Here is a 9,748-nt window from a genome sequence, read left to right on the forward strand (position 1 = left end):
AGTGAAGCATTATGACTGCGAAATTTTGTACCACCCAGGAAAGGAAAATGTAGTGGCAGATGCCCTAAGCAGAAAGGTGGCTCATTTAATAGCCCTCATTTCTAGACAGACTCATTTGTGCAAGGAGCTAGAGCGAGCATAAATTGCAGTGGCAATGGGGAAGGTCACGACATAGTTAGCGCAGTTGTCAATGCGACCGAGTCTAAAGCAGAGAATTATTGATGCGCAATGACGTGACCCTTATCTGGAGGAGAGACTTCGTAGGGCGGAGTCAGGCTGGGATGGAAAATTCTCGGTATCAGCGGAAGGTGGTCTCCTCTATCAGGGATGTTTGTACGTGCCAACAGATAATGATATTAAAAATGAGTTGTTGTCAGAGGCTCACAGTTCCTTATTTTCGATTCATCTCGGCAGCACCAAGATGTATTAGAACTTGAAACGGTATAACTGGTGGAATGATTTGAAAAGAAAGATTGCAGAGTTCGTCAGTAAGTGCTTGGTGTACCAACAAGTGAAAGCCCCGAGGCAGAAACCAACATGCTTGTTACAGCCATTGAGTGTGCCAGAATGGAAGTGGAAGCATGTGTCTATGGACTTCATCGTAGGGTTTCCACGGACAGTCAAAGGTTTCACTGTAATTTGGGTTATGGTAGACAGACTTACAAAATTAACACATTTTATACCTAGAAAATCCACCTTTTCAGTAAATATGTGGGCACAGATATACATGAAGAAGGTGGTGAGATTGCATGGAGTGCCTATGTCCATTGTGTCAGACAGAGACCCTCGTTTCACTTCTAACTTCTAGAAAAGTCTTCAGACAACTTTGGGGACCCGGTTGGATTTCAGTACAGCTTTTCAGCCACAGACTGATGGGCAGACAAAATGATTGAATCATATATTGGAAGACATGTTGCGTGCCTGTGCCATAGAGTTTTCAAGATGTTGCGATGCTCACTTGCATTTAGTGGAGTTTGCTTATAATAACAACTATCAGTCCACTATTGGGATGTCATTATTTGAGGCCCTATATGGAAAGAGTTGCAGGTCTACTGTGTGTTGGGATGAGGTTGGAGGAGGAAATTGTTAGGACCTGAACTAGCAGACCACGAATGAGGCAATACAAAAAATCAGTGCTCGTACGCAAATAACTCAGAACAGACAAAAAAGCTATGCCGATGTGAGACATAAGGACCAGGAATTTGAGACTGGTGTTAAATTGTTCTTAAAAGTGGCACCTATGAAAGGTATTATAAGGTTTGGCAGGAAAGGGAAGTTGAGTCTGAGATTCATTAGGCCTTTCGAAGTCTTGGAACGAGTTGGTGCCGTAGCTTACCATTTGGCATTTCCTTTAGCACTGTCTTCAGTTCATAATGTTTTTCATGTTCAATGCTGAGAAAGTATGAGACAGACCCGTCCCATGTAGTTGACTTTGAGCCCTTGCAGTTCAATGACAACTTGAGCTACGAGGAGAAACCTGTAGAGATTCTCACCAGAGAGGTAAAGACATTGTGCCACAGGGAGATTGCATTTGTGAAAGTTCTATGGCAGAATCACTAGTTCAAGGAGGCTACTTGGGAGCAAGAGGATGAGATGAAGGCCCAGTACCCAGAGCTTTTTCAGGAATGAACTTTTGAGGACGAAAGTTGTTTAAGGAGAGAAGAATCTGAATTTTTATTATTTATGTAATTTCAGTAATTTTTTAATTGAGGGCATTTTTTGGAACTTTTGGACTTGAGTGTAATTGCGAGAATTTAATTATTGACGTTGAAATTATTCAATTTGGAAATTAATGGATTGACGTTGAAATTATTCAATTCGAAAATTAATGGCAGGAATTAATTTCATTTTGGAAAGGAAAGGAAGTTAATAAAATAAAGTAGAATAAGGAAAAGAATAAAATAAAATTTTATTATATTTCTTTCTAAGTTTTCATTATTATATAAAACAAATTCTTCCCTTTCTTCTTCCCCGTGCCCCTCCCTACCCGAAACCCCAACCCCTTGCAGCCGAACCTCCAAGTTGCCGTGTCTTTCGTTGAGCCTAGCACCCACGAGTAGTCACCCCGATCCGAGCAACGCTTGTCGCCAGTCGCCCCAGTCGTCGATCTACATTCCAGCTGCGTCGCTTATCGTTCAAGGGTTTCGGCCGACTAGATCCTGTCGCTCCAACCGCACCGTTTCAGCCATCGGTTCACGTTCTCTCCAGCTGCAGACCCGTGGGACCAGAAACCTAGCCTCATTCGCCGCTCGTCCAGCCCCTCGCTCGAGCCCAGCCATCGAACTCTGCCAGTCACTGCCTTCCTTCACGGCCGTTCGTCGGCTTTTGGCAAGTGTTGGTAAGTTCTGGGTAAGATCGGTTGAGTTTTGAAGGTTTTGGTTTGCCCATTAAATTTTGGATTTCCTTTTTGGTTGATATGTATTAAATTTGGAATTTAGATCTAAGATTAGAGTAGTTTGGAGTGCGCAACGTGCTGTTTAGCGGGCTCGAGTTCATTTCCAACAAGAAATTTGGTAACATTTGTGGTCCTTGAAGTTGATCTTCGAGCATCCACTAATTATTGGATTAAGTAATGACTTAACTATTGTATTTTGAAGGCTTAAGATTACTGTCTATTTAGAATTAGAGATTGTTTTTCTTTGTGGATTTTAGTGAAGATTTTGGAGCCAAAGTCTGGAAGTGACCGTTGATCAAACCACACTTTAGGTCAATTATTTTTGGGGTTGATCGTATGAATTGGTGGGTGGAATTGGGCCTTAGTGTGAATTAAATGTTGGGTTTATGTTGTAGGTTTAGTTTAAGTTTCATTATCGAGTAGTTGCTTGGAGGGAAATATTTAGACTTGCGATTTGAGGTAAATAATCTTATTACTGGAACTGCCCACGAGCCAGGGACTAGATATATGCTAGCATGATAGATGAATATTATGATAGAACGATAGCATGATAGACGGATAGTATAGTATGACCGATATATGTTCTTGTATAAGGATCTGAAAGATTTATTTGTGCACGTAGATACTTGCATGCTAGTATGAGATGATACTTGATTCAATGAGGTTGTATTTGATATGAGGATAATGAGGCATATATGCATGTTGTAGAGCCATGATGTCGAGGTGTATATGTATGTTATAGAACCTTGTTATGATACTTGTGATGTTGAGACTGTGATAGTGTCCTTACTGATTAGTTAGATGCCTACTAGATGTTGAGTTTCCTTCGGGATTCACCAAAGATTGCGTTTCCTAGGGGATTCACCAGGGGTTGTGTTTCCTTTGGGATTCACCAAGGATTTTGTTTCCTTCGGGATTTACTAGGGATTGTGTTTCCTTCGGGATTCACCTGGGGTTGTGTTTCCTTCAAGATTTTACCTTATTTATTTAACATTTATTTCACCATAAAATGGTGTCGTTTTAAGTTCCATGCATGCATTTATTTAGTAATGGCCTAACTTGAGTCCTAGGGGGTCGGGTCATTACATACCCACTCGACTTAATCTACACAAGACTCCGAACTTAATGATTTTGAACGTCTGATTTGCCCTAAAATACCTAAAATCGACCAAACTTCCCGTGGGTACCTATTTTCCCGCGAGAAATCTCATAACTTAATTTTTAATTCCAACTTAAAATAATCAAATTAGAAGTCACAAAATTCCCAAGGAACCCTATAAGTATCTTACCTTGAAATTTGGAGTCTCAAATAACTCTTAAAGTCCACGAATTTACTCAAAAGTTGTACAACACCATGAATTTCGTGTGACCTCTGGCCAATAGTGTTTTCCTTTGTTTTCTTGCTCGTTCTACCACAATTTCTTCCCCCAAATTCTTTCTTATTAACTCTCCAAAGGTTTAACTTACTTTTCCGTCAAGGAATTCCTCCAATTGAGTTTGTTTCAACTCATTTCCATTCTTCCCCTTTTATAGGGCGAGAACTTCAACTCTTTCCATTCCACCCTTCAATTTCTAGATGATAGCTCCGAATTTCAATTAGTCCAACACTTAGCTGATGCATCTCCCACCTTTTGTCCCTTAAAGCACAAATTAACAACCCAATACCTTGGATTTCTCAAGCTTTACAAAAAAACTTAGTTTTATCTTATCCTTCTTGAATTTCCCCCTTCTCCCCTTAATTTCGTTCAAGTCGCTCATTTTCTCAAGATTTTTAAAAGAGTAACCAAGTGCTTTGATGGCTTTTACTTGATACACGATAGCCTTTACTTGATGAACGATGGCTTTTACTTAGTGCACGATGGCATTCATCGTATAATCATACGTTCAACTTCTCCCCCTAGGCTATTGCATACCACACATCCATCGGAAACCTTCACGTCTATGTCATTCTTGCTATATGCACACATGAGTTCTCTCCTAACCTCAAAACAACCTAGCCATCACATAGATTCATTGTACACTCAGTGCCTTGCACTCATCGCTTGCGCTCATATCCTTGCAACCCCCACATGAGACCATGCGTTCACTCCTCGTGCAATGCCCCAATGCCCCCACATTCGACACCTTGTGCCCTTTCTTGCTCGACTTCACGCATGCGTCCGAGCGCTCACTCCTTGCGCACATTTCCTTGTGCCAATCGGCCTGCTCGTGTGCGTCTGCCAGCGCCTCGCCTGGCTGCATGCCCCTACACTAGCGCCTGCCTAACTCGTCACTTTGTTTTAGGTTGTCGCTAATGCTTGGGCACATTCCACCGCATGAGCAACCCACTCATGCCAACGTTTGGCCAGTGCCCTCATGCCATCGCACAGCTACCTAGCGCTCACACTTTGCTTTGCCAAGCATCACATTCCAATGCATGATGCCTGGCTTAGCCACACCTCTTACCAACACATGGGGTTTTCATGCATCCAACATGGGCCTTGCTAAGCACCATATTTGAACTTCAATTGACCTTGGTCGCATACTATACATCAACACATGGTATTTGTATGTTACAACACTTGGTTGAATTTTTATTACCTAAAACTTCCACTTCACTAACTTAACGTTTAGTCCTTAAGATTCATTTTTCCAATAGTTAAGGCATTCTCCCCCTCTTTTATTCCCCCACAAGCTTCTTAATTAACCAAGCTTTAACCTAATTTAGATAAAATTCGGGGTTTCACAAGAAACCATGTCGGCTATCTATAGGCATAAAAAAGAAATCTTCTGCATCTCTCACTAATAATGATGCTAACACCATGCATTAAATTCCATGTCCTGTCGCGCCCCATGCCTCAAGTCAAAAGTTCATTAGTTTTGTCACGAACCTTTCACTTCCGCTACCAACTTGATCTTTTTTATTTGACCTCCACCGCCATTCATCAGTTGCATTTAATATCATGTCTCCTTTTATTGCATAGGCCCCCCAATTCCAGATCAGGTATCATGATTTTTCTATGCGTTCATGCGGCGGCAGCTTACTTCGTTGCCTTGTTTTAAGTAGCTCTCTGCATTCATAGAGTGCAATTTTTATAACTTTTAAGGATTATGAGTTTCGCATGCTTATGATTGCATAATGTAATAAATTGCAAGATTTTCATATCAAATTAACGCATTTTCTATGATTTTTTCGAATTGTTTTAAATAAAAAGGTTAAATAACTTATATTTCTACAAATTACCAATATGCTTGAAAAGGACAAAACTTATATAATAAAGAATGAAATGGTAAAATCAGTAAAGAACCAATATATCAATGTGCATGAAAAGTTGGAATTGATACTATCTTCCGCTACTAAAATTACTAAGACTGATGAATCAATTCATATTATTTCAATAGTTTAGAATTTGAAACAATTTTCAACCACTAAAGAAATGATTTTTTTTCAATATATATGTATGCAATAATTGTTCCTCAATTACTAATTTTTTTTTGTCCCTTACAGCCATGATCGCTATGCTTGTTTCACAAACATCTACTTCATCGATCAAACAAAAACAATCAAATAGGATTGTACAAAAGAAAAAAAAAAAAAGTCATTCTAATGAATAATAGGTTTGTTTTAAATTTATAAGCCTTTCTATATTTTATTTTATAATAATTTAACTTCTAAATTTAATATATTTAATATATTTATAAAATAATATAGAATGTATACCATGAAAATGACATTCTGGGGAGATCCGGGCGAAAATGAAGGATAAGAGATAGAAGACAATATCGATAATTTTTCAATTATTATTGCTTCAAATTTGGAAACATCTTTTTATCAAGGTATTATTTATTTTTAGTCATATTATTGTCATTTGTTATTTGATAAATTATGTTTATGTTTATGTCATTCGTTATATTAATTAAGTCACTAAATTTATCTTTATTGCATATTCATCTTAGGAAAAATAAGTCTTTCTTCCACATCCAAGTCCCATGTTACTATTGAACCCAAATTACGAGAAACAACAGAACTTAGTGAAAGGTAGTAAAAAAAAAAAAAAAAAAAATCGATTACATTATTGCATATTTTAAATGTCCTAAATTTAATTTTAGGACAATTACTCGCCAAAATCGAGAACGGATTGAATGAAAAAAACATCAAGCAAATGATACCTCAAAAAAAAAAAAAATGATGGATGCATCTAGGAGTGTTCGTAGGTTTGGATGGGTTGGGCTGAATGACTTTTTGGATCGAACTCAATTGTTCGGGTTGTTCATTTCTTCAACCCAAATAACTCTTCTTAAAAGATGAATCTAACCATAAAACATTTGGGTTGGGTTGGTTTGAATTATTATTATTTTTTTTGTAAAAGAAAGTAAGATGTTAACATGTAAAAATTTGATTTAATTATTTTCATATATTTGATTAAGATTAACAACTCAATTTCAATTTATATAATGAATATTTTCTTTCCAATGTGCTAAAAAACTATTTTTAGGAGTTGCTAGAAAATAAATTGTCTAAAAAAATGATAAAACTTAAATAAATATATGTATATATGACTGTATGATAGGTAAAAAATATACTTTATAAAGTTAATAATAAGTTCGGGTTGAGTTGAGTCATTTTAGGTGAATTCATGAACCAACCTAATCCAAAAAAAACTTCATTTATTTGAACTCAACCCAACTCAAATGAGTTGATAACCCAATCCAAACTGCATGGATTGAGTTGGGTTGATGGGTTTTTTTCGAGTCATCAGGACTTTTTTAACACCTCTAGATGCACCAAAGATGACATCGGAGGAAATTATTTAAATAAAAGAAATCATACATACTGTTCATTCAAGGCAACTATTATTCAAGTGATGAACAAAGAAAATCTATGATATAAAAAATGCAAATATTGCAATAGAAGAGTATTTTCATGTATGGATGAAACTCTCATATATTGCAATAATTTTTTTTTCAAAAGCTTTAATAATAATAATGAAAAAAATATAAAATAAAAGAAACATAATTCAAAAGCCTAAATAATTAATAGAAAAATAAAAGTAATAATAAAATTTAATTTAAAATTTAAATTGAATGGATAGTTGAATAATTCAACCTATAATAATAAAGTTGAAAATAAATCTAATCCTAGCCTGAATTAAAAATTAAATATATGTATACTAAATTAGGAAATCAAATCTTTAAAATTTATCAAAATCTTTACACAACAATATATTAGAATTTAACCTCTCACGCAAACAGTTCAACCATCTTCCTCACCGGGACTACAATTTCCGCTTTCTGATCCGTACTTCCTCTTTAAATTAATAGAACTGGAAAAGGAATCATCTCTCTCATCACTAACGAACAAACAGCGACCGGAACCTCCACCATTAATGACGGTCGAAAGCGTATTGGGGGACTGGCCGCCATTAAAGTTGATTGTGTCTGCGATTACAGAAGAGTTGTGATTGTCGGTTATGGAAGAATCAATCAAGAAGCAGAATGGTATTCCTTTTCTTCTATTCTTCCATCACGAATCCCATGATGACCGATCGTCTCTATTCTTCTAAGAATATTCAGATTGAATAAGAGACGAAAATTAGAGAATTTTAGTGAAAGATTAGAGAATGAAAAATTGACACAACAATTTTCAAGAGTTGGAAACTCTCTTTCTCAAAGCTTCGTCATCTTCTTTTTGTTTTCTCATATCTCCATTCTCTAATACAAATTCTGAACAAATACAAACAAGCATTTAACAATGGCGTCAATTGAAAAAAATCTTTAATATCTTTCCTAATTCTCAACCCAACACGTAGTTTGCTGCAGAACAGGTGTTGGTGAAAATTCAAGTTTTTAAAATAAAAAGACAAAAAAACCTTTCGGTGATAATCCCAAATTGCTTAATTTTAAAAGAAGAGTCCCCTCATTCCTTCTTATACTTTCATATTTTAGAGGGAGTGAGATACACAAATGTGGGTAGGGTGGACATCCTACCCGCTAACTGCTGTCTCCGTTCGATCAAATGGGGTGTGACGAGGCACATGTGTGATTATTTTTCATTAAAAATGTATTATTATTATTGTTATTATTTTCTTTTATTTAATTCTTTACGTGATGCGAGCAAAGGGTGTCGGTCAAGTCCTCTGCACGTTTGGCGGGCACAAGCCTTTTTGGCATTTAGACAATTCATTTTCTCACCATCCCTCTCGATTCCTTCACTTTACGTTTTGGTTTCTGAGCATCTCAGTCCTGAAGAGTGTGTGTTTTCTGATCGAATACAGTGCATCTCCGATCGAGAAAATTTTATATTATGGGTTGTTTTATCCTAGATACGTAAAACTACTTGCACACTTGGGCAGAGCCACGAAACTTCCTAAAGAGAACGAGATCCGTGACTCAACTTGTAATGAGTTTCTGTTTTACAGGTTCTATCTTTCTGACGACTATCATTCATGACTGTTCACTGTTGTCAAATTTTTCCATCGAAGGGTAGTCAAAAGACAATTCCATCGGCCGATTCTGTCATGGCCCTTTTAAATTACAACAACATCATGACCTTTGACCTCAACCGTCCGTTTCAGTTCGAAGGAGCGAGCTTTAAATAGTGGAAGCAAAAGATGTTGTTTTATCTTACAGTAAAAAAGGTTGTCAACGTTTGTACAACAAGGAAGCCAACTGTAACGGAAGAAGATCCGATTGAAAAACAAATAAAAGAAGCTGCTGATTGGGAAGAAAAAGATTTTTTGTAAAAATTTCATATTAAATAGTTTGACTGATGATTTGTATGATTACTACAACACAACAAAGGAAGTTTGGGACGCCCTACAAAAGAGGTACAATACCAAGGAGGTTGGATCCAAAAAGTATGCCGTTAGCCATAACCTAAAGCTCCAAATGACGGATGATAAATTTATGGATGCCTAGTCCCATGAACTATAGAAGATAGCCCATGAAATAATAACTGTTGGTATGGCTTTAGACGAACAATTCCAAGTTGCCGTTATTATTGAAAAATTTCCCCATTGTGGAAGGATTTTAAGAACACTTTGAGGCATAAGACCAAGGAGTTTTCCTTGGAGAGTCTTATCGAGTCTTATCACCTGGCTAAGAATTAAGGAGGATGCCCAGAAGCAGGACTAAAGGAAGGAGGTGAACATCGTTCCTGGGAGATCCACCTCTGTCGTGATAAAGCCTGACCCAAAGTCTAAAAGAACTAAGAGGAAAGGTCAGAACTGTGGTTCCAGCAACTAGACAAACAGAGAAGAAGAAATCAACAATAATAGCCCATCCGCCAGCCCTCGCCCCCCCACCCCCCCCAAGAGAAATGGTACAGTTCTTTTGCTCTAACTGTAATAAACATGGATACATGTCTAGGAACTA

This window comes from Benincasa hispida, chromosome 12 (assembly GCF_027475165.1).
Source record: "Benincasa hispida cultivar pf3 chromosome 12, pf3_genome.v1.1, whole genome shotgun sequence".
Classification (NCBI taxonomy): Eukaryota; Viridiplantae; Streptophyta; class Magnoliopsida; order Cucurbitales; family Cucurbitaceae; genus Benincasa; species Benincasa hispida.